Below are 27,549 nucleotides of genomic sequence, written 5' to 3' on the forward strand. Positions count from 1 at the left end.
AAAACTGCTGGGAAATTTGGAAAACAATATGGGAGAGATTAGGTTTAGATCAACATCTCACACCCTTCACCAAGATAAATTCAGAATGGGTGAATGACTTGAATATAAAGAGGGAAACTATAAATAAGTTAAGTGAACACAAAATAGTATACCTGTCAGATCTCTGGGAAAGGAAAGATTTGAAAACCCAGCAAGAGTTAGAGAAAATTACAAAATGTAAATTAAATGGTTTAGATTATATTAAGCTAAAAAGCTTCTGTACAAACAAAAACAATGTAGTCAAAATCAGAAGGGAAACACCAAATTGGGAAAAAATCTTTATAACAAAAAACTCTGACAGGGGTCTAATTACTCAAATATACAAGGAGTTAAATCAATTGTATAAAAAATCAAGCCATTCCCCAATTGGTAAATGGGCAAGAGACATGAATAGGCAATTTTCAGGCAAAGAAATCAAATGTATCAATAAGCACATGAGAAAGTGTTCTAAATCTCTAATAATTAGAGAAATTCAAATCAAAACAACTCTGAGGTATTACCTCACACCTAGCAGATTGGTTAAAATGAAAGAAGGGGAGAGTAATGAATGTTGGAGGGGATGTGGCCAAATTGGGACATTAATGCATTGCTGGTGTAGTTGTGAACTGATCCAACCATTCTGGCTGGCAATTTGGAACTATGCTCAAAGGGCTATAAAAGAATGCCTGAGGGGCAGCTGGGTAGCTCAGTGGAGTGAGAGCCAGGCCTAAAGACAGGAGGTCCTAGGTTCAAACCCAGCCTCAGCCACTTCCAAGCTGTGTGACCCTGGGCAAGTCACTTGACCCCCATTGCCCACCCTTACCAATCTTCCACCTATGAGACAATACACCAAAGTACAAGGGTTTAAAAAAAACCAACCAAACAAACAAAAAGAATGCCTGCCCTTTGATCCAGCCATACCATTGTTGGGTTTGTACCCCAAAGAGATTATAGATAAACAGACTTGTATGAAAATATTTATAGCTGTGCTTTTTGTGGTGGCACAGAACTCAAAAATGAGAGTATGTCCTTCAACTGGGGAATGGCTGAACAAACTGTGATATATGCTGGTGATGGAATACTATTGTGCTCAAAGGAATAATAAACTGGAGGAGTTCCAGGTGAACTGGAAAGGCCTCCAGGAACTGATGCAGAGTGAAAGGAACAGAGCCAGAAGAACATTGTACCCACAGACTGATATATTATTGTAAAATCGAATATAATGTGACATTTGTACTAGCAGCAATTCAATGACCCAGGACAGTTCTGAGGGATTTATGGTAAAGAATGCTACCCACATTCAGAGGAAGAACTATAGGAGAAGAAACACTTAGGAAAAACAACTACTTGAACGCATGGGTTGAGGCGGACGTGATTGGGAATGTAGACTCGAAACTACCACACCAATGGAAGTATCAACATTTTGGAAATAGGTCTTGGTCAATGACACATGTAAAGCAGTGAAAATGTGCATCGGCCATGGGTGAGGAGAAGAGCGGGAGTTGAAGGTGAAAGTAGGAGCATGAATCATGTAACCATGTTAAAAATGAATATTAATAAATGTTTAAAAAATTAAAAAAAAACACTGTCCTGATCACACTTAATACCCCATAGCAGAGATTCTTAACCTGGATCCATAGAGGTCCGAGGAGTTAATAGTTAAATTTCAAGTAATCTTTGAAATTGGATTGAAAAAAAATAAAGTTTTATTTTCACTAACCTTAAACTTGAGTTTGGCATTTCCTTCAATTATGATTTAATGTATTTTCTTTAATCTGAGAAGGGGCCAAAGGATTCATCGAATTGTTAAAGGAGTCGATGACATACATACAAAATGTTAAGAACCCTGTCACAAAATGACTTGCCTAAGTCTAATCTGCTTTTTAAAAAGCAGCACACCTTCAGCATGTAGTATTTCTACCCTGGGCAGCAAGCCAAAACAGGAAATGACTTTTTGATTGGACAAATCTCAGAGTTCATAGTTGTAATGCCATGCTTCTATGACTTATGTAATTTTTGCAGGATATGTTGGTAGTCACTCAAACATTATGATGTAGGAATTGCCATCTTCAGAGTAAGACAACTGAAGCAAAAAAAAAATCTCATAACTTACAGGTGTGATGTCTCACCCATAACTTATCAGAAACCCTGAATGCCAGTGAGCAACTGACCCCCATCCATCTCCACATTTCCATTCAGCTATCAAAATGTCTATGGGCAAAGAAGTAAAACATGATTTATGGCAAGTTGCAAGATACTAAGCTTGTGCACGGCCATGTATGGAGCAGAGATCAATTCATAGCTTACATATTTGTCACAGGACAGTGCATCTTCCAGCCTACTATCTCCAAATTAAGTGTCATGATGAGAGAAACATATGGCAGTGCAATGGGAGAAAAAGTCACATTATGATTAACATGCAGAACTCATTTGGTGCAAAATGTAAGGCAGAAGCTGTACATTCCCTTTTGGCCACCACACTGGCTCCATGACCTAAGAAATTAAAATTTGGAAAACATAAAAATCAGAAAGTAACCCAATATAGATTTAGCAATGTGGTGATCAAATATTGAGTTGTCACAAACCCTTCAATTTCCATCAGATGGAGAACCGTGATGTCAGTGATTTATTTTATTCTGGGTAACATGCCTAAATTAAAGTTTATAGCACTTTTAGATTGACTTTATTTGGTACAGCAAAACTTCTCTGAATATTTATTTGAAAATCTTCCCAACTTATTCCCTTACTAGTTTAATGTATATCTCACTAGGCAAGTCTGACCAGGGAAGTTGTGAGGGATACTTTAAATACTGTTGACAGCTCATGGATTACTTTATCTTTTTTCAAGAACATCTGTAATTATTCTTCCCTCTAATCTACTGGGTGGTTGAATAATTTGTAGGTTAAAAAATATTTAAACCACCTGGAAGAAAAATGTAAGCATGATTATTTAGTTACCAGTGGAATTCCTCTCCATTATACCTAATATATCAGGAGTTGAATTTCTGATTTATAGGTGGTCAATATTAAAAATTAATCATTAATATCAATAAATTGTCACATGTTTGAGTAAGACCATATTTCTTAAAGGTCTGGTGCTGACAGCACAAATTCTTAGTAGGAAAAATTCTTCCAAATTAATTATACAACGAAATCATATCATGATGGTAAAGCTTGGTTTGAAAGCAAAAAGATATCTAGGGAAATAAATGCATTTTTAATTTAAAATTTTTGTTAAAATTGGCATTTAAATGGAGAAACTAAGGGACATATGAGACAGTGATGACAGCTTCCAGTAATCTAAGTGTTCTTGAGTTTGTCCAATATCCCATAGGACAATGACCCTTCTGAGTGACATCATAGAGATGAAGACCAATTGATGATTTCAATTAAAATGCAGATTTTTCATAGGTGAAGTTCCTAATTCCTTAGTAGGAGGAGAAAAGATGAAGGAAAAGAAGGAAGAAGTACAGAAGAAGAAGGAAGAAAAAGAAGGAAGAAGAAATTCTAGCATGCCAAACTGTTATGTTGATCTTAACAGAGGTATTTGGGAAGCTGAAGTGTTGGCCAGAAATCAGAAACCTGCAGGACACACTCCTCCCCCACAGACAGGCTAGAGTAAGAAGGGAGGGGCCCAAGTTGACTCAGAGCTCCTTTCTCCCCCTCCCAACAAGCAGTTAGAAATCAGTTGAAAATTGTGGTTTATCTGAATTCCTCTGATAAGGCTAGGCAGGCAAATCTCTAATGATGTTGTCTTTCCTCAACTTATTTTCCCCACAGGTTTGACTAAGGGATAGTAGGAGAAGCTTGATATCTAGTAGCTATCAGGGACAGACGAATCTGGCTTTTATTGGGCTGTGGCAACTGAAAGGAACCAAGCTTTGTGGAGGAAGTGAATATCCCCAAAATAATAACCAGGCACAGCTACTCAAAGATGAAGTTTTAGTGACAAAACAAGGAAGGGAAAGGAAGGGAGGAGTTTCAAGGATTTGGATAAGATCTGGGAAGCCCTGAACTGTTAAATAGAAACAGTCCCTTCCCCCTTAGGAGGGAGTGGCAGACTTTATAACAAGCTTGCCCTCAAAGCCTATAATTATTACTTCTAATATCTAATAACTAAATGATAACAAAATGCTAATGCAGGAAAGGTCTAATTTAGCTAAAGAGGTTTGCCTCTTTTCTGCAAAGAAGAACCAAAATGGCTTTTGACACAATGGCCTCCGAAAGCCATCAATAATTGGGCTCAGCAAGCAGAGTCATCTGCTCACCTCAACCCCCAATAACCAACTGCCCCTAACTGACCTAAACTGTCCCCTCACCCAGAGTTCTTCAGGGGGTTCCCCTGGGATTCTGGGTGAGGTTTTACCCTGTATCTTGCAGGAATTCCACCCTGCCATTTCCATGTTACACCTATCTACTCACATTAGGACATTTTAACTGTTGGAAAATTCAATAGCAAAGTTTATGAAAATGAACACAATATGGACTTTCTGGAGTACCCTATAAAGAAGTTTGTAGCTATTGCAGGAATGATATGCTTTTAGTATAATTATCCTCTTCTTCCTCTGCTCAGGTTCTAACTTGTCTCATAGCCACCAGTTCAAGAATGCATAAAGGGTCAAAGAACACATGGAATGAGGAGATCAGTTAGTCTGACTGCTATGGAGTTTTTTTGCCTTCCTCTTTTTAGACAAATATGTAGAAAAAAGTCTACTAGATACTAATTTTTCCCCTCATCCCATGCACTCTAGTTTTATAGATGGGGAGCTGACCTTTGAAAGGTTATTCAGATCAACTTTAGATCATTATAAAATTTATCTTCTTCCATTTGCAAAGTTCACAATTTACTGCAATTATTTAAACAATCACTCCCTCCTCAGAAATACTATCCTCATTGGCAGAATTGTGAATGGATAACATCTTTCCTATGTCAAGTGCAAGATGAATGGGAAGAAGAAAAAGTCTGTATATAATACTTTCTCTACAAAACAGTAGTTCAGCAAGAAAAGAAACTGTGCTTACATGAAAAAAAAACTGCGGAAATCAAAACATTCATATTCTTTGGTTTCAGGTAATGCACCTGTGGAATTCTTTTCTTTCCTTCCATTATTGGAAGATTCATCTTCAGTGGTTGAAAGCTGCTGTATCTTCTGTGATTCTAGTAGCCTGAGCTTAAATTAACTATTTACAATGGCTTCCAAGAAGCTCTGTAGGATTGGTCACTGAAATTTAAGTCAGATTTCTGAAGAGTTGTTGGTCCAAAAGATTCCATTTATCAGATGAATGTTCATCTCTATTTCCATTTCCAGTCCATGCTGCTGATATCTAAGCCAGGTAAGGATTTAAAAGATCCATGAACAAATCAGTCTCAAGGCTTTTGTCAAGAAGAATGTAGTGTACTACTTGAAGTGGACGAGGCTGAAGTAGTCAGTCTATCTTCTTTTTCCATTTCTTAATTTTGCTACTTCAATTTATGGACTGCCTGCAACACAAAATGGTACTTGGCTTCTTCTGTAGTGAGGTTTATATGAGAGTGTATTTTATGTCTCTTAGCCCTGTTTGACTTTCAAAGCATTGGATGCTTTCTTGTTTCTCTTTTGTAATTAAAGAATTCATGATGACATGCTTAGCCTTGGCCTTCACCACTGGGACCTTAATCATTTGGCCCCTGAAAGCAGAGGACAAACTAGTTCCTTCATTCTCAACCTTGGAAAACCATTGGTACTTCTGATCTGTGAAGGATGAGGTAGAAATTGAGGAGGTAAGCTCACCCATTCATAACTATCTTTTATCTTTCTTAAAATTAAAATAATAATTTTGAATGAATATATTACTCTTCAAATAACTAAATGTGTCTCTCAATGAGGAAAGATCCATAAAACAAATCAGCTTAACACTCTATAATTACCCATAAGATATGAGTACTAGAAAACATATTGTCTCAGTATACCAGAAGTTTTTGTTATATATTCTGAAATGGGCATTCACAGCAACAATACAAACCTACTCACCATAGCAGGTATTCTAAAACTTTTGATCTTTCCTTAAATATTGAAACAATTCTTCCATGCTCCAACCTAAAGACTAGGGCTTAAATTTAATTAAGACAATTGATGGCTTTTGGCAAGAGTTCCCTCTTTTCCCTTCCTCATTTAGCATTATTCAAATATCTTCTCCCACCATTTCCTCCTTCTCTTTGCCAAAACAAAATGTTGTAAATATACCATTGATCTTAAAACATTGTCGCTTCTATCATCCTCATTAATTTAATAATCTCCAATCTCTTCCTCTTTACTATTTCCATCATGCCTACAAATAAGCCTAGGTCTACTCTTGAAAAAAAACAAAGAAACAAAGAAACCTTTCTTAACTTCATCAGCATAATCATACCATTCTGGAATTTGGCCCTCAATATTTTTTAAATGATTTTTAAAAATCTTCCTTTTTTTTACTATACAATTGTGTTCATATATATATATGTATCTTTTTATGTATATATACACACTTTTAATATACATAATTTTCTGTAGATGCACATTTTGAGCCCAATGATTTTGTGGCTTTCTTAGAGAATACCTTCATCAGTAGAATGCTTAGCATTCATGTGTTCTCAGCACATCTAAAGAGAAAGGCAGCTTGTTGCATTGGTTAATGGGGACTGCATCACTTCTCTAGGGACCAATCTGCTAGACTCAGTTTCATGGGTAAGTCAATTAAGACAAGACAAGGGTAATTACAAACATGAATTGATTTCTTTTTTGTTCCTTGTGGAGCTACAGAAAACATCTTGGTATTCTAAACAATCATCTGATTGATCATAGGAGAATTTCCTCCCTTGATAAGTTGCACACCTGTACTTAAATGATCTTTTACTCAAAAATGATTGTAATTTTAAATATACAGGAACCTCTTCAACTCCATTGTTCATTTCTAAAATGAACGTTGGCATCAGTATTTAAATGTAATTGCAGTACTGGCAAATTATTCTGGGACTTTTACAACCCAGTCTGGCTATGACAAAACATTATTTCAAAAGACCACATCTTGACAGTGACACACATTCTCAGATGTAGTCAATGTATGATTTGTTTTCCTTAACTATAGATTTTATTTACAAGGAGGGCTTCTGGTTGATGTAGGGAAGTTATGTTTAGAGAAGAGGTGCTGAATGGCAAAGTGACACAAAAAAAGAACAGCAAGAAAAATCAATGAAACGTTTGCATTCTAATGAAGAAGAGGACCATAAAGAGACACTAAAAAGAGTAATTGTCTTATTATGTTAAATTTAACATACCATTCAGAAATTGTATATAAAAATCTCAAAGTAGAAAAAAGATGTAAGTACTTTTCTATTTTTTTCTCTTATATGTTGAAAGATTCATTTTAGTGATGCATTACACAAATAATAAAAAAGTAAAATATTAAATAAAAATTGGATTAAAATCTGTTTAATCCCATGTTCACAAACCACTTTGTTCCCACTGAATTTCTGTATCATAAATACTAAGAGATTATTCCTCTGCCATTTTTTTGTGTACATTTATATAAATCTAATGATTACTCATTTTCTAAAATTCTAAAATTCAGGGTTAGAAAGAACTCATTATTTACATTGTCTTTCATTCAAATTGAAATTATAATTTAATTATACATTATTCAATCATATATTCAATAAATTCAAATATGTATACATTCAATTATATAATAAAAATTCAATTATAAATTCAAAATGATTTGTAAAAAGAAAACAATAGTGCATTTTTATTAAGCCACATTGCTTTCAAATTAAAGTTCAAAATTTAATTTATTTTTAGAAAGGTTGGTATCATACTAAACCAGAAATAAATTAAGGTAAAAAAGTCAGTCAGTACCATTCTGGTGATAACCTAACTTTTTACATTCTTACCTGCCATGATTAAATAGTTTCTGTATATTAAGTAATTCTGATGTCATTTCACCAATTGAGCAGAGGTTTCAAAAACATTTGCTAAAAATGTTCTATTTCCTTCATAGAGAGGCAGCATGTTACATAGAAAGTTGGCTTCATAACAATGAGCTTGGTTCAAGTCTTGTTTCTCACACATATGCCAGAACATATAAGTCATTGCACTTCTCAGTACCCCAGACAACTCTCCAGTACTATAAAATGTGCTGAGATTGTGCCAACTTTCAATGATAAAAGTAACCATCTAATCCAAGAGTTTCTTAAACTTATATAATTACCTTTCTGGTTTCTACCCCTATGTACTGAGTAAAGAAGAAAAGGTATACGAACCACTTTCTGTCAAGTAAATACTAAGTAATTTATAGATCTCTGTCTTGAAATATGATATGGATCACAAGAGGTAGACATAAAGAGAGAAAACAAATATCAGGGGAGCCTGGAGGGGGATCAATATACAAGGGCAGGAGATATAATATGTTTTGAAAACAGAAGGCTAGTTTGACTGCCACTGAAATAACATGAAAGGTGGTATTTTAAAAAAGAAGACTATTTATATACTATACTATGGGACTACTGAAGCATAAAAAATGATAAGATGATTACAAAAATATTTGGAAACTTTTTTAATGAAATTGACAAAATCAAGTAAGCAGAATCAGAGAATATTGAACATAGTGAAAACAATAAAGTATAATGATCAAAGGTGAATGATTTAACTCTTATCAGTAATGCAAGAATCCAGAAAACTCCAAGGGACTTATGATGATAAAATATCTCAAATGCCATAGAAGGGTCTGAATAAAGATTGAAGTATCTTATTTTTCACTTTATTTGCCTCATAAATTTATTTCTATTATAAATGATATATGCCTTCTTTCATAATATAAATCTATGAGAATATGTAATGTATGATAACATATGTGCAACCTATAATTTATTACCCATCATCTTGAGGAATGGGAAGAGATAGGACAAATAAACTGAAAATAGATCACAAAATGTCAAAAAATGTAATCTAGAAAAAAAAAATTTTAAATTAAAAGAAAGGTAATTGGGAGTATAAATAGAGGCCTTAAATAACAAGATGCTTCATAGCTTACATTGTAATAAGTTGGAGACCAATGAAGAGAGGTGAATAGGAGGTTGTTGGATTGACATAATCAAGACTATATTTTAAGATGATGACTTTGTCAGTTATATAGAGGAGAGTATGAAGAAAGAAGCGACTGGATACAAAGAGTTGAACTAAAGGGTATTTGCAATGGTCAGCCTAGAAGTGATAACCTCTGAACTGGGGAAGATTGTGTGTGAGTGGAGAGAATGGACACGGTTTCTCAGAAGAATAATTCAAAGCCCCCTCTAGTGATATGAAAAAAAAATTGTTCTAAATCACTAATAATTGGAGAAATTAAAATTTAAACAACCTTGAGATACCTCCTCATTCCTATTAGATTGACCTGAATGGACAAAAAGTAAAATGACAATAAATATTGGAAGGGATATGGAAAACCTGGGACACTAATGCCCTGTTGGTGGAACTGTGAACACTATTCTGGAAAATATCAAAGAATTGCAAATGGAAGGGATGCCCATCAATTGGGGAATGACTGAAAAAGTTGTGACAGATGGTTCTTATGGAACATTATTATGATATAAGAAGTGTTAAGAAGATAGATGATTTCAAAAAACCTGGGGAAACTTACCAGATTCGATTCAAAATAAAATGATCAGAAACAGGAGAACAACATCCACAGTGAGAGAAATATTATAATCTGTAATCAAATGTGAATCATGTATCTACTCTGAAAATACAATGATCCAAGACAATTCCAAAGGTGACCATTGCAAATACCCTTTAATTTATCTCTTTGCATCCAGTCTCTTATCTAGAGACAGAATTGATGAATTCAGTGCAGATTGGGGCATATAGATTTTGAATTAAAATGTTTTTCCAATTTTTGCAACATGATAAATATAGTGATGTATTTTTTCATGAATACACATATATCACATTGTGTTCACAATAGGTGGAGAAGAAGCTAGAGGATAGGGTGGAAAGTTTATTTTCTAATGTGTTCAAGTAAAAAGAAAAAGAAATTACATGTTCAAAACTATTTATAAAAGCTCTTTTTTGTTAAGGCACAGAACTAGAAACTGAAGGGAATGTCCATTAATTGCGGAATGATGGGACAAGTTGTGATATATGATCGTAATGGAATATTATTGTGCCATGAGAAATGACAAATAAAATGATCATTTATATGAAATGATACAAATTGATATGACCAGAACCAGGAGAACATTGTACACAACAATGTAAGAAATATATATGTATGTATACACATATATGTGTGTCTGTGATTGTGTGTGTGATTTTTGCCTTATTTCACATGATGAACAAATAAGAGAGCAAAAGAAAATGCAGAATGGGACTCAGATAAGCAAAGGGGTATTGTAAAAAACATGTCAAATTTGAAATATATAAAAAACTATATGCAATAGAGAATCACAATTTCATATGAGGTCCTTTATTTTCTGTTCATTGAATACAGAAATATTCATATTTATCAATGCTTATCAAGTTCATAGAAATAAAAATATTTTTAAAGGATGGAGATAATTTGGAAGTCAAGATAAAAAGTAAATGCTAATATTCACAATTTTTTTTAAAGAAAATGTATAGGGGGCACCTAGGAGACTCAGTAGATTGAGAACCAGACCTAGTCATTGGAAATTCTAGGTTCACATATGGCTTCAGACACTTCCTAGTTGTGTGATCTTTGACAAGTCACTAAAACCTGAAAGCTTAGCTATTAACACTCTTTTGCCTTGGAAAAAATATATAATATTAATTGTAAGATGGAAGATAATGTTTTTAAAAAGGGAATTATCCCTTTATATGGATGCAAATCTTTGCAGGTAAAACAGACAAAATTAAGAGGTAAATTCAGATATTTCAGGTTCCTGGAGAATTAGTCTCCAAACCTTTGGTTCCTCCTCCATTCTATTCCTGAAAACATTTTACCTCCTGCCAGTTACGCAAGAGTTTTTTTACAAGAAGGAAGCATGCTATCCCAGGGTAGAAGCATACTGTGAGGATAAAACATTTCCTCCTCAAGGACTCCCACTTCCCTTGCTAGCAATCTGGCAAAAAGCTCCATTTATCCCATGTTTCTTACAGTACTGCATTTTGTTTGTCTGATTTAAGTTAAGCATGTAATGATTATAAAGAAATACTCATTATCTTTAGGGAAGGTTACTCTCTATCAAAGGATAGAATAAGTCTATAAAAATAATTACAAACTATATACCAAAGAAATGTATGTTTCTATTGATTTGGGAGGTATAGTAGATGGAAGGACTAGGAAGACTTTAAAGTAGAATATAGTGCTTAAGCTGACCTTTGGAAGAAAATAAAGATTCTAAGATGTGAAAGAAAAGAGAGAACATTTCAGGTTTGAAGGGGTAAGGAATGGAGTAGACAGGGTAAAGCCATGAAGATGAGAACTCACTGTTCTGAGTGAGAACAAACAAGAAGGTCTGCCAGAATTCTAGAATGCATTAGAGAAGTAATGTAAAATAAGTTTGAAAAGGTTGTTGGGGAGAGGATGTACAGATTTTGAATGACAAAAAAAATATTTATACCAAATTCTAAAAGCAACAGGGAAATACTAGATTTAAGCTATTTCAATCTATCTCCCATTGGAATGTAAGCCCCTTTGCAAAGAGTAATTGTTTCATTCATTGTTTCAGACCTGAGCAGAGGATTTGTAAAAAAATAACTTAATAAATGTCTATTAATTGATTGATAAGGGAGCATTAAGAATAATTCTGTGATTGACTTCATTAAGCTTTTATTATGTACTCAAAAACTTTGATAAGTGCTGGAATTAAAAATTCAAACTAAAGTCAATTCCTGCTCTTAAAGACAAGATAAATACATCTCTTTTGAGCATAATAATAGTTTATTTGATAATTTCAAAAAGATAATTTCAAAAAAATTTCAAAAAGAGCACAATAACAGCTTACTTGATAATTTCAAAAAGGTGACTGCTATGGAGTAAAGAAAAGCTTGGATAAGCTGTTCCTGAAAGAACAGAACAAGTGATACACTTAGTGATCAGGACAGCAGAGTCTCAGAGGAAAAGTTTCAGAGACTAAAATCTTAAGTACATCTCTCAGATCTCAGCATTTACTTAGGCTGCCCCACATGACTGGAATGCTTGCCCTTGACTCTGATTATTAACCTCCTTGATTTCATTTAAACCCAAACTAAACTACTAACTTCTTTTGGGAGCATTTTCTCACTCCACTTAATCCCAAGGTCTTTACTTTGTTAATTATCTGCTATTCATCCTATTTGTAACAAACTTTATTATTTTGTTTGAATGTTTTCTTCCCCATTAGATTGTTGCCTTCTTGAGTGCAGGTAGTGTCTTTTATGTCATTTTGTATTCTTGGGGCTTAGTCCAATGCCTGAATATAATATAAACTTAATAAATGTTGAATCATTGAATTAAAGGACACACTTTCTAGTACATTTGTCAAGTCACATAGTCAAAACAGTGTTTTAGGGAAAAAAACAAACCTCAGAAGTATAATGGAGGAGAGTTTGGAGAGAGGAGAGATATAAACCAGAAAATTATTTTAATAAATGATAGTGCAGATTGGGTCTAAAATAGAATGGTGATTTTTAAGGAAAGTATAGGAAATGAATGAGACATCTTGTACAAGTCGAATTTATAGTTAGTAACTGGTTAGATATGTAGGATGAAGGAAATGAGAATTCAATCACCTGTTTCATAATGTTGTGAAATTTTAATTGTTTTGAGGATCCCATGAGATGTCTAAATTACTTAGTGGACAGTAAAAGCTCTTTATAAATGACATTGTTATGAGGTAGCACTGATGAAGTATTGGTCCACGTGCCAAGCTGACTTGGGGAGAGCTGCTCCATTTTCCCCTCTTTCCAGCCTACCAAAGTGAGCATTTCCTTCCTTCCCTCTCTGAGGTAATGCCGGAGAGCTTGCAGGCAACTTGAAGTTGCAGTTTGGGCATGAGAACTTGAAAACCTTCACCAATGCTGTTATAAGTCATCAAGTGGTTTAGTGGGTAGAATACTGGGCCAGAAATAAGGAAGATCTAAACTCAAATTCAGTTTCAGACACTTGGGAACTTAGTGACTCTAGGAAAATTTTTTAACTATCTGCCTCAGTTTTCTCATTTTTGAAATGGCAGACTTACCTTCTGGGGGGTTTGAGAAGATCAAATTAAATATTTATAAAATGCTTGGTACATAGTAAACAATAAACATTTCTTTCTATCCCTTCCCCAGAAAAATAGTTGTGCCTTTACAAAACTAGGGAATTATAGAATAATTATGGCTTGGGGAAATATATAATAAGTCTTACATATTGATTTTGAAATGTCATCTAGTTCCAAATGTTCAGTGAGGGGTTTGTGATGCAATCCTATAGCTCAGGTAAGAGACTAGAATAGAATATATTGAAATGAGGGTCTATACACAAATAATAATTAAACTCATTGGATTTGATGAGGTCACCAGGTAAGGAAGCATAAAAATAGAAGAAAAGAGGTTCCTGCATAGAGATTGAGGAGAGATAAAATTATGGGAAAATAATATGGATATTGATTCAGCAAAGAAGCATCAAAAAGAGTGCATGATAAAGGGACAATCTAATGCTAACAATAATGAAATACCAGAGAAGAGAGAATCCAGTAGGAAAAAGTGATTATCAGAATTAAATGCTGCAAAGAACAAGAAAGCAAATAAGTATTTAGTGGGTAAAATAAATGACTCACGGGAAGAGATTCAGGCCTGGAGATGGAGGTCCTGGGTTCAAATATGGTCTCAGACACTTTCTAGCTATAGGACCCAGGGCAAGTTACCTCACCTCAATTGCCTAGCCATTACAACTCCTCTGATTTGGAATCAATGCTTATTAGGTACCTACTATGTTTCAGGAACAAGTAATATAGTTATTGTGCCACCTAGCTGTCTCTAAAAAAGTAAATGAATAAAAAAGTTGATGATTAAGAAAAGGTAATGCGATTTGCCAGACAGTCAGAAAGTCAGATAGGAATACAGGGACAGTCATAGACATAGATATAGCTAGAGAGGAAAAGACAGACACACAGATATATCTGACCCACTAGTAACTTGGTCAAAAAGAATTCCAGTTGAAGGATATGGTCAGAAGCCAGGTTAGATTGCAAATGTCAGCCTGAAACATAAGTATTGTGATTTTTCCAAGTCTATGAGGAATTGGATAGTTTTTACTATTGGTTGTAATTCTAGTTCTTCTGCTTCTTGAATATCATACTTCCTGCCATTCCTTTAAAAAGAAGTTTTAGGTAATTCATGATCTTGAGAGTGACTTCACAGTATTTAAATTGTTTCTTTTTTTGATTTTTGGTATTGTCTCCATAACCTGGGAACTCTGCAATTTGATTCTATTATTCCTGGGAATACTCATTTTGGAATCTTAGGAAGGGATTGTGGGTTATTTTCATTTCTATTTTGTCTTCTAGCTCTAGGATATGAAGGTAATTTTCCCTGATATTTTCTTAAAAAATGATATATAAAATTTTATTTTGATCACAGTTTTTATTTTGTACAATAATTATTAAATTATTTTTCCTTGATCTACTTTTCAGGTTATTTGTTTTCCTGATGAGATAGTTCATATTTTCCTCCATGTTTTTCTTTTTTCTTTTATTTATTTATTCATTTGTTTTTGTTTGTTTGTTGATTAGGGGTGTATGTTCTGGGAGGACTAGCACTTCTGGTGAGGTTAGATAAGGTGAGATTAGATGAGGTGAGGTCAGGTGAGGTGGCTTGCTGAACCCTTTTCAGTATTTATTATTCACTTTTGGTGTTCATGTTTCATCCAGTTCTCATCTGTGACTCCTAGAAGGTATAGCAGCAGATGCAACCTGGAAAAACTGTCTTTGCAGATTGACTAAACTAGTTTAAGGGTCACCTATAGGACTTAAATTCTTTGTTGGTGAGTTGGGGATGTCTGTCTCAAGTATGTGAAGACTTCCCCCAGTTGAAAGAGCAAATAAGAACAATTTGTTCCAATAACCATGAAGGCAACTGAAAAACGTGCTGTAGATTACTTAGAATTTTCAGACCTAAAAGATGTCAATGTCATGCACTGCATCCAAGGTCATTACCAGGCACACTGATTATTTTTTTGATTTAGAAGACTTATTCTTTTCCCCTGGCTGTATTTGGCTGTATTTTTGCTACTCCTTTATTTGTTGTATTTGTGAATTTTGTTTTTTTCTGCCCTGAAGGGGCTTCTTCTCTGCTCTGCTGATTAACTGGATTAGGCTAATGGAGCTGACCTACAGTATTAATGTGCCCTGAGGCCAGATCTTGACACTGGAGTTCTATGACTCTAGACTAGAGAATGAGGCTGGCAGATTTGTGCAACTCTGCTTCACTTAAATCCAATTCATACACACTCTTTGAAATGAAGTACAGAAAAAACAAACAAATAAAAAAAAAACATTCTTTCTTGATCTCTCAAGGACACATTAGTTTCCTCTTGCCTGATTCTAATTTTTAATGATATTTTCTCAATGACATTATATACCTCCTTTTTGATTTGACCAGTTCTGCTTTATAATGAGTCCTCTTCTTTATTAAATTTGTATATTTTCTCTTCCATTTGGTCTATTCTACTTTTTAAAAAGTTCTTTCTTTCAGTGGATTTTTGTACATCTTAATCATTATTTCAGTTATATTTTTTAAAGATGTTTTCTTAGTATCTTTTTGCGCTCCCTTTGCCAAGCTGTTAATTTTCTTTTTACGATTTTTTTTATATCGGTCTCATCTCTTTTCACATTTTTTTCTACCACCACTTTTATTTCTTTCTTGAACTCTTCTAAGAATTTTTCTTGGAGTTTTGTCAAATTAGCTTTCTTTCTTCAAGGCTTCAACCCAAGGGTTTTAGCTGTTCCTATGTTGTCTTATGAGTTTGTGCCTTGGTCTTCCCAGTCACCACAATAACTTTTTATGATTAAGTTTTTGTTTTTATTTGTTCATTTTTCAAGTCTATTTCTTGAATTTTAATTTTATGTTATTCTTGGGCTCTATTCACCTATGAGTGGGGAAGTGTTGTCCTAAGCTTTAAGATTCTTTGTGCTGCTTTTTTCAGAACTAGTTATTGAAAATTACAAATCTTCAAATAATTTTATGCACTTGTTTATTTAAATCATTTTGGTTGTTGTTATTAAATTTATAATAATAATAATAATAATAATACATATATACAACAAGACCATCATAGAATCTTATTTAATTGAATTGACTGGGAATCAACACTTTGAAATGGCTTTCTGAATTCCTGAGGCACAAATTTTCCTGTCTCTGCAAAAGTCAGACTATTTGGACTTGAAAGAATAGTCACAGCTGTGTAAGTAAAAAATTCTTTTCAAATGGGAACTATTGCTATATCTAATGCAGAGGAATGGGATATGCATCTATATGAAACAATGATTAATCATTTTAATTTTTTAAAGGTTAAATAAATTTCTTTTTTTTTAAATTTAGTTAAAATGGCCTAAGTACTTCACTACTTCTTATAACTTAGCTTGAACTACTGGAATGGGCAGAATAAGACATGGACAAGAAAACTAGGACAAGGTGATAGTAGTTTTGCTCCAGGGTCCTGAAATATTGAGAACATTGCTAGCACTTTTAGTCTTTTAGCACCTAAAAACCATTAAAGTAGCTTCTAGTTAGCACTATAATTGTACTTCTTCCCTCAGGCAGTCTTATTTTCCTTGGGTGTCTGGCTGCTTCTAAGAGTTGCTATCATGTTTTCCTAATGCCAGGCTTCCATAGGGAACATCCTTTGTTTAACATTTTTATTATGAAATTTTGTCCTCCATGTTTTCATACAAATATTCACTCAAGTAATATTTATCTATTAAATCATTAATGTGTGAAATTCACTGTTTAGGGATGAGGAAATCTAAAGAATACATTTATTTCAACAAGCAGTTTATTAGTTATATGCACAAAACTGTGAGAGGTATTAGGGATTAAAAAATAAAGAAAATAATTCTTTCCCTCAAAGAGCTGATATTCCACTGGAGAGGAGATTGGAATGATAGCATTTATACTGGTGAAGAAGTAAAGGTAATTCAGGGAGGAAGACAGAACAAATAGGGAGATCAGAAGAGGTTTCCTGTATCAATAAGCAAGTATTTCTTCTTTACCTACTATGATCAAGGAACTTGGGATAGAAGTACAAAATTTCAAATATCTCAACACAATAAAGGCTTTGGAGATCTGAGTTGTCCTTTCTGAGTAGTTGATGAGTTGATTGCTTTGAAAAATTGACTATATTGACATATACTCTAATATGTAATTATGACTTATTGAGGAGCACTAAGCATTATGTAATTAGTGATGGTTCTGTAAGAATTACACATTATTACATTGCACAAGAAAATGTATTTTTTTTAAAAAAGAGAAACATTGTGTGATAAGAGAAACCAAAGGAAGGAGTTATCATTTCTCAATATGGTCAACTAAGATTGGTTCCTGGAGATGTTCTTTGATCTGGAACTGAAAGTTTTGCCTATTTTTTAATAGGATGAAATATAATCACAGGCATAACAAATGCCATTAAGACAAAGCATTGGTCAAGTGCTAGACATATGGGCAAAAATCGTGTGTATAACACACAAGATGAACCATGAGGAGAGATAAATCTGGAAAGGTATGAAGATGCTCAATTATGAAGGGGACATATATGTCAGATCAAAGAACTTTAATTATATTAGTGAGAGGTAAGGGAGTCATTAAGGGAATTTGAGCAAAGTTCCAAATGATTAGAATGTTTTATAGATGAAGATTGATCAGACGGGTAGTGTAAAGGGAGTATTGGAAAAAAGAAGTAGAAGTTGGAAAAGGATTGAGAAAAGGGGTAATGAAGTGTGCAATCTAGTTAGAATAGAAGGACAATTAAATACAATAGAAATCCAAAAGAGTTCTTCTAACATCAATTAATAACAAAGGAAATCAGGGCAGTTTTGAGATTTCCACCAGCAATGATCTGCAGCCTAAACTAAAAATCAGAGAAATGGTGTCAATGAAGAGTCTCTTGAGTTATAGTTGAATTGATTTAGAATATGTAGCCTGTATAGAGAAAATACATCACTAATATTTAGAGACTTGAATTGAAGGTGACTTGGAATTTTAAGAGACTTGCTAAGAATCCATTGAAATGGTAGATCTTGGAACATAAGGAATAAATGACCACATGGAGAAAATGCAATAGAGAACAAGAGGAGATTGTCTTACCCTAAAAAAATGCTGTCTTTTATAAAGTATTGGAAAACATTCTGATGAATGATGATTTGCGTCCCCTCAATAGTATCATAATTTAATGGAATGTTCTCATAAAATAAATTCTCACCCAAAATGAATGAATCTTCCAACCCAGGAAAAAATTGGAAGGGGACATTTCTATTTGAATAGAATCTTTCCAGATTTACCTTAAACAACCATCATTTTCTAAGGGATCGCTATATGGCAAACATTGTAGCAGGTGCCAAATATAAAACAGATATAAGTTGAAAGGCCCCAGCCTCATGGAGCTCATAATGTATTATTAAGGTAGGCAATATTTGCAAAACAGAAGTAAAATGAATACAAATTGATTTTGATGGAAAGGACATTAAGAACTTTCATACCACATAGGCAGCATTCTATTCTGACAAGAGGAAGAGAAGAGGTTGCAGGAGCATTTTATTAGCAACTACTACATGCCAATCATAGCATTAAGTGACTATAAATAAATTTACTACTCGCAAAAATCCTACTAGGTAGGTGCTATTATTATACCCATTTTTAAATGGAGAAAACTGAAATAAAGAGAGGACAAAGTTATTTTCCCATGGTTATGAAGCAAGTAAATATCTGAGGATTTATTTGAATTCAAGCCTTCCATACTCCAGGACCAGCATTCTTTCCATTGAATCATCACAATGTATAATAGTTATTACCTGTTGAAAACCAAGACTAGATCTCTCTGTCAAAGTCTCTCTATCTGTGTCTGTCCATCTTCCTGTCTGTCTGTCTGTCTGTCTGTCTGTCTGTCTGTCTCTCTCTCTCTCTCTCTCTCTCTATATATATATATACATATATATATATAGTATGTGTTATGTATGTGTGTATACATAATACACACACTTAGAATGTTTACAATGTATGTCATGAACTTAAACTCCCAAGTAAAATATACACATTGATGTATACATGTGTATATGTATACATGCAGACATGCTTGTGCATATTAATATTTATGTGAATGTATATGTGAAGGCTATTACCCAAATTGCCATCCTTTTGGAAATAAACTTCTTTCAATCTCCCTGTCTGTCCTTGTGTCTGTCTTTCTATCTAGCTATATTTCTTTCTTTCCAAAAAGCCCAGTTATTTATATGTATATAAAAGTACCTAGAGCAGTAGAACATGATTATTGATTTACCATTTTGAGTCCTTATAGGAAAAATACAAAAAATCAATATACTTCTCACTTGAAATTAAAAGCTTGCAAATGATGACAATAAACTCTTATTTTTTCCTCCCCTCAACCTTCATACAGTCAATATTTTGTTTTAAAATATTATGCTTGTTTTCTTTTTCCTGACCTACAAATATTTGTTAACATCTATGTAAGAAATAGCAAATAAAATAAAAACTGGATGAATGAATTCAATAAGATAATTTATTGAACAAAGCTAACATTTCTGCTCCTTAACTTAAAATAATCATCCCATAAGATATAGAAGAAATTCTAGAGAATGTAGTAATGGATGTAACAGACAATCAAGAAAGAGATAGACGAATATCAAGTTTCATCCTCAAACATTTATCATACTATCATGTGTGTTGGCATTTACTTTCCTTGACAAAATTGTTGAAAGAATATTTACTCTCTTCGGAGTTAATGTTTTAAATGTATTTAATGATTATATCAGATTAAATTGTGTTATTTTCCATTCTTTTTTTTTTAACCCTTAACTTCTGTGTATTAGCTCCTAGGTGGAAGAATGGTAAGGGTGGGCAATGGGGGTCAAGTGACTTGCCCAGGGTCTCACAGTTGGGAAGTGTCTGAGGCCAGATTCGAACCTAGTACCTCCCATCTCTAGGCCTGATTCTCAATCCACTGAGCTATCCAGCTACCCCCAGGTATTTTCCATTTTTACTAAGCATCAGATCCAAAATTCCACAATTATTCACAAATTAATCTTTTTTTTTCTTAAACCCTTCCCTTCCATCTTAGAATAAATACTATGTATTGGTTCCAAGTCAGAAGAGTGTTAAGGGCTAGCATTGGGGGTTAAGGGACTTGGCCAGGATCAAACAGCTGGGAAGTGTCTGAGGCCAGATTTGAACCTAAGAAAATCTCCCATCTCTAGACCTGGTTCTCAAACCACTGAACCCCCTCCCCCCCCAAATTAATTTTCAGTTTCTCAGGCTTTCAGTTTTTCTTTCATGATAATTAAGCTATTCAATCCCAAAGTTTCTGGCTTGTTAGGAGTCCTGTAGAGGGAAGATTCATTGGTCTATTCAAGGATGAAATCACTCTCTTTGTATATTATTCTAAGGAGTCTTGGCCTTTTTGGCTGCCAAAACAATTGCAGATTCACTTCTGATTTGGCGTGCTATAATCCATGGTTTTCTTTAGATCATCTGATTTTCTTTTTCCTTCCTCCCTTATTTCTCACAGGCATTTAATTTTGGGTTTTATTTTTTTCCCTTGAGTTCTTCCTACACTAAAATGAATGTAATTTTGTTCTTTCCTCTCAATTATCATAACTTCTTCAATTCCATTTGAATTATTAGCCTCTCCTCTCACTATGGTTTCATTACCTTCTAATTTAGTAATGGCTAAAAATGTCATTAAAGCCAGGCTGCTTTCTGGAACTATCCTTAATAATAGCATTGAATAGACGGTCACCACTTGATAGCATTCTGGAAGACAGAGCAGTGATCTCAAGTCCCACCTGGGCAGTTTAAAACATGATTCCACTGAAGCCAAATTTTCTTTTTTAATTTGGATAGCAAAATCAAATATTGATTATATTTATTAATTAATCCAAATACAATTATATCACATGCATAATCAATGTACCGTGGTAGCAACAGATTTAGAGGTTTTCAGCCCCATAGGTGATAAAGGGATAGGACAACTGGTAAGAGAGGATAGTGGAGAAAAAAAAAACAGTAATGGATTGGAAGGGAGTGATGAGAGAGATATAAAAGTCAGGGATGATTCAGAGATTATAAAGCTAAATGACCAGCAGAATGCTGGTGTCCTCAGGAGAAATGAAATATAATGGAAAGGGATTTTTATATGTTTGCTGTTATTATTTTAATAACTATTTCTTTTGAGGTCACATCATATTTGAAATAACTATGGGACATCCATTTGGAGATGCATATTAAGCAGTTGGTGATGTTGGCCTGGAGGTCAGGAGACATAGAGATCTAGGACTTGGGTCTACAAGTGAAAAAAGTCCCTTCCTTAATAAAGTACAGAGCAAAGATCATGCAAACAGTGACCATAATTTTCTGAACATCATACCACCTTGATTTCACTGAAAACTTACAGACTCATAAAACTACCACTGAAAAGTAAAACAAGAAAAAAAAAACCAAAAACTAAAGCGCCTCTATCCTGTGAGCAGAGTCCAACTTTAACATGAAGTTAAATGTCAATAAAGAACATAGAAAATGAGTGAACAACAAATAAATAGAAAAAATTGACCATGTAAACTCTGTATGGAGATGGAAGGTCAAGACACAAACTGAGAAGATGATGATGTCAAAACAGTTACAAGCTAAGTCTCAAAGGAAACAGATATTAATTGGACACAAGCCCCCCCAAAATGTCTGAAATATCTAAAGAGGGATTTGAAAAATGAAATAAGAGAGGTAGAGAGAAATTTGTAAAAAAAGAAATGAGACTAATACAAGAAAATATTGAAAAGAAAGTCTCCAACTTGGTAAAAGAAGTGCATAAAACACTGGAGAAAAATAATATCTTTTTTAAAAAGAATTGGCCACATAGCAAAAAAGGCACAATAATTCACTGAAGAGACCCTCTCCTTTCAGCTCATTACTCCCTATAAGACCAGTTCTATTTGGTATCTTATAATCATCCTTTTTACATTTAATTTTAATTTTCTTTTTTCTCAATTAGATGTAAATACAATTATAAATTCATTTAAATCAAAGCAGAACCAGGAGAATATTGCACACAGTAACAATATTGCATGATTATCAACTGTGAATAATTTAGCTATTCTCAGCAATACAATGATCTAAGACAATTCAAAAAGACTTATGATGAAAAATTCTCTCCATCTCCAGAGAAAGTACTGAAGGAATTTTAATGCAGATCAAAGCACAAGTTTTTTTTTATTTTCATTTTTATTGTTCCTCTTTTGAGTTTGTATTTTCTTTTGCAACATGGCTAATATAGAAATATGATTTGCATAACTTTAAATGTATAGTCTATATAAAACTGCTTCTCCAGGGATAAGGGAGTGAGAGAATTTGTAACATATTTTAAAGGAATGTTAAATATATATATATATATTAAAAGTATTTAATGAAGTAAAATGTATTGGGGAAAATTAGAAAAAATAAATGTAAGGCATGGCTTGAGAAAATAATTTTTCTTTAATTCATGAAATATGTAACTTGGCAATACAATGATTTAAAGGCACAAAGGTGATTGATTCCTGTCAAATCTTATCGAATTAAAACTCCTTTAAAATAAATACACTGCATCCATTAGTCAACTATATTAAAATCAATATTTGTCTTATCTTTCCAGGGTATTTTATGTAATTGCTCTGTGGTCCTCATTTTTCTTTTGTCCCTATTTTGCATGAAAATTGCATGTTCTTACCTGAGCATTGTGTTGCAAAACCCAAGTTGATAGAACATCAACATAGAGATGATAAATCTTATTGAAGTAAAGTTTGTTTATTATATCATAAAATAGAAATGCTTTATCAAATTTCATTTTATAATTAAATGCAAAAGAAATTTTCTGTGTTATCAAAAACATAGTAAAATTATTTGTTGCTTTCTTTTATAATGTATACCAAATAATGTTATTTCCAGTACAATTGAAACACTTTGAGAGCAGGTAGCATCTGAGTTTTCTCATTCTCTGCTTTATGCTTCGAACAATATAGGTAAAACAATGAAGAAATCTTTGTTGTTCTGAATTGACATTTTTTTCCCAATAGAGCTAGGCAATTACAAGTAAGTGACTTGCCCAAGATTATATCTCTAGAAAGTGCCTGAGGCCAGATTTGGACCCAGGTTTTCTTGACACCAGGTTTGGCACTTAATTCAATTAACTTGATTCTCTACTGAGTGGTTATTGGGAGAGGGAGGCTTGCTATGCTCCAAATTTAAAAAGCAAAACACACATAATATAAAATTCTCTTTATAGGCTACACAAAATAGTCAAACTGAAAATCATCAAAAACTATCTAAAATTGCAAGAAGGTCTATTTGATGGGACTAAAGCATGTGCATATCTGAGTAACAAATAAAAAGACAAACACAATAGGAAGCAGTCACATTTAAAAAATAAATATTTCTTTGTAATTAGACAATAAAGAGGCATGTAGGAACTTTTTTAGTTGAACATAAGGATGACATCATTAATATCTTATTTTAGGAAAATCACTGATGATAATGTAGAAAATGGAAAGGTATGACATAGCATTGAACTATTAGTTGTACAACTGTAAAGGATAAAATTCATGTATGAGAGTGATAATTTCCCCTCATATTTACTTATTCATTCATTTATGTAATAAGAGATAGGTTTCAGCATATATATTTATTTTAATCAATGTATGAGTATTTTCAAATGACCACTGTGCCAGGAACTATGGTCACTGATACAAATACATAAAATGAAAACATTTCTACTGAAATTAAGGTAATATAAAAAGATCAATAAAATTTACATCTGAATATTAATTTCATATTGAAAATAGATTGATGGGTAGAGGAATGGATGGATGGATGTCAGATCATTACATATTTTACCCTGTTCCCTAGATTTTTGGATGTCTACCTCTGAAAAGGTCATATTTGGTGTGTGGATGTTGAGGTACTCTATGACACTAATGAATAAAGAGAAGATTTAATGAAGCCCAGTAGACTGGAGTGATTAATGCAGGGAAATGAATTAATTTTAGAATCACTTTTTGATAATGTCAAAAGAAAAAAAATTCTGCCTGTTTAACTTGGAAAGAACCAGAATATTCAGTTCATTTGAGCAATGTTTGATTACTTATTTCAGGCAAAAGATTTTTGTATTAGATTTTAAAAATTATTTTGGTAATAATAATAATAGTGAAATGTGTATAGTGTTCTGAGATTTAAAAAAACACATTTTGCCTACATTATCACATTTTATCCTCTAATAACTTTATTTAGGAGAACCTAGAGGTAGCATTATATCTATATTAGAGATGAGATAGTTACTCATACAGTAATATACTATAGTCATCTCTTCCTTTTCTCTCTATGTACTTTTTGATCATTTGTAATACATTTATACATATGTGCCCCACAAATCCTGTTCTAAGAAGTCATTATGGCTCTTTAATGAAATATTCTCATAAGAACATGTGGACATGACAAAAACGCTGGAGGTTCTAATAAGCTAGAAAGCTTTTAATTATAGTTCTACTTTTTTGCTGTCTGAAGCTAGACTAGTTAGGTCATCAGAGGTTTGATTAGCAAGTAAGTATTTCAACCTTCATTCCCACACAGGAATTCATGTAATGATCTACTAATAATAGTGGAAAAGCGTTTGGTTAGGTATTTGGATTAGGGACATCCATGAAAATGATAGACCCATAAGGTAGTAAATCATAGTAGAATTGAATTTGAGATTTAGATCAAGAGAATATCTTATTGTCATCTAGTTCAACCCTCACTCATTTTCAAGATGAAGAAAATGAGAACTAGAGAACTATCCAAGGTAGTATATGTCAGAGAATAGATTTGTGTGCTGAATCTCCTTCAGCACTGCTTCCACTGGTTCACCATCATTAGGCTGTCTTCCACTATGCATATATATATACATACACACACATACATAGCTCCTTATTTATAGTCTACTTTCCTATTTATCTGTATTTGCATACAAACACACATTTCAAAAGGGTGGGTTGGGAAGATAAAAATGGAAGTCTGACCATTAGATTGACTACATTTTACATTCTCTGGCAGGAGTACTGATGAGGTAGGAGGGGAGAGCTAAAAAAGACTTTTGGATTATGTGTGGATTTCAATTATTCATGAATCCCTGACTTCCATTTTCACAGACTGCCATGTCAACTACAGTTTAACCATGGAAATTAGTGTGCTTTGTAAACATTATTCAGACTCCTTTCTCAGAGATTCCTGGAAACTTTTATGAGGGATGACCTTGGAATATACTACCTTATGCAAATATGCTTACTGTCATGCCCAGGCATAGGGTCCTACATGTTGGGAAGTGTGTGCAAAAAGCAAGATTGTTTCCAGACAGTCATGATGAAGGTGTACAGGAAAAAATAAAATAGATACCAGGACAGGAAAATTCTGACTGGTAAAGGTCTTGGGAGTTAGATCTATGAAGAAACTTAGATAACATTTAATCCAACCCTATTGTTTTACAAATAATAATATTTTGTTTCAAAGAATTTAAGTGACTTAATGAGATTATCATTGGTATAAGTACAAGAGTCAATATTTGAGCCTAGGTTTTTCTTAAACAAAAGAAAAAACTTACCTTCTGTCTTAATATCAATTGAAGACAGAAGAGGGGCAAAGATAAGGCAATTAGGACTTGCCCAGGCTCACTCAGGTAGAAGTTTTTGAAGCCAGATTTAAATTTAGGTCCTCCCAGCTCCAGTTCTGATACTTTATACACTGTGATACCTAGCTACCTATAAGTACCAATATTCTGAGCCCAAATTCAATGCTTTTAAAAAAAGAAAGTATAACATGATGTCAGAGAATATAGAATGAAGGATGATCAGAATATAGAGTTCCCAGGAACTAGGCACACTCAAATCCAGAGTGGAGAAATATCCAGAAGCAGATCAAAACAGAACATCAAAATGCCAGAATTAGAAACCATGTGAAAACAAGCATTGTAAATACAAATTTTTAAGACAATAGTCAGACAAAAGTCTATAAGAGTAATGAGAAAAGATGCAAAACCCTTGTGATAAAACTTTACCATTTCACTTATGCCATGAAATATTTCTGAGCAAACAGTATAGTTGATATAAAGATATCCTGCTTTCAGGGAGCTCATAATTAGGTAAGATTTTAAGGCAATTAAATAAATAAGTACAAATTAATATAGGATATAAAGCTAATAAAATAAGTAGCAAAAAAGTCTTTTGGAGAATCCAAGATTTGGAGAATCCAAGATACAGAGAACGCATACCATTAGAAGACTTCATTCAAGAAAGAGACATTTTAGATTTATCATCTAACTTGTGGCATGGGCAACAGAATAAAGGAAGTCTTGGAAGCTATTGTCAAGGATGCAGCCTTTGTTCAAACTATTTATAGAACGTTACCATTACCTAGACCTATTGCAATGTGATGTGCTTTACACTTACAACAAGCAACTTAGCAGTATCACAAAATAGATGGGGGGGTACAGAACCATGATACATAGATAATTAAAAGTCCTCAAGCTACATAGCAATGCCCCTCACATAACCTCCCTTACCCTTCTTACTCCTTTGGTAGGAGGGTCATTTTACAAACAGGATGGAGAGAATTACTGGTGTCTTCATTATTGTCATTGGTACCAACTTCTTTCCTTTCATAATTGTGGTAGTAACACACTTGAAAAGCAAAATTTATAAAGGTGACTGTAGGACATATTTGTTGAAGGCAACAGCAGTATAATCAAAGGTGCAGAGGAGGAAAAGCATTAGGTTGTGTTCCAAAAATAGTGGGCAAATAGCACATTTTGACTTTAACTGGAATGTGAATATAGGAATTATGGCTAGAAAGATAGGTTCACATAGGCTATAAATGGTTCAAAAAAGATAGTCCAGGACAACTCTATGTTTTTGTATATGAGAAAACTAAGGATCAATAAATTTAAATGCCTTGTCCAATAACACACAAATAGAAGAGTACAGACATGGAGACATTGAGTTTAGATCCAAATCTTACCTCTGCTACTTATTATCTAAGTGACCTTGGACAATTCATTTTATTTCCCTGAAGCCTTGATTTCCTGATCTGTAAAATAAGAATATCAAACTAGGTAACTATGGACCTCCCTTCCTGCTCTGGGATTTTTATGAACCAATTTACTTTGTACTCTAATAACACCACACTGGTTACAAGATAAATTTGGACTATAATATGAAGAATCATAAAGGTTAAATTAACATGGGAATTTTAAAGCATTCTCACATATGTCAAATCTTATCCCTAAACATGACTGACTTGAAGCTTTCAGTTAGAAACAGTT

At 33.5% G+C, this 27,549-nt stretch overlaps 1 pseudogene; it reads right to left on the bottom strand.

The window, feature by feature from the left end:
* Window positions 1-2,419: 2,419 nt before the first annotated feature.
* On the bottom strand, window positions 2,420-5,793 carry LOC123252271 (annotated as a pseudogene).
* Between the last annotated feature and the right edge of the window lie 21,756 nt (window positions 5,794-27,549).

The sequence above is a fragment of the Gracilinanus agilis genome, chromosome 6 (assembly GCF_016433145.1).
Source record: "Gracilinanus agilis isolate LMUSP501 chromosome 6, AgileGrace, whole genome shotgun sequence".
In the NCBI taxonomy this organism is placed as follows: domain Eukaryota; kingdom Metazoa; phylum Chordata; class Mammalia; order Didelphimorphia; family Didelphidae; genus Gracilinanus; species Gracilinanus agilis.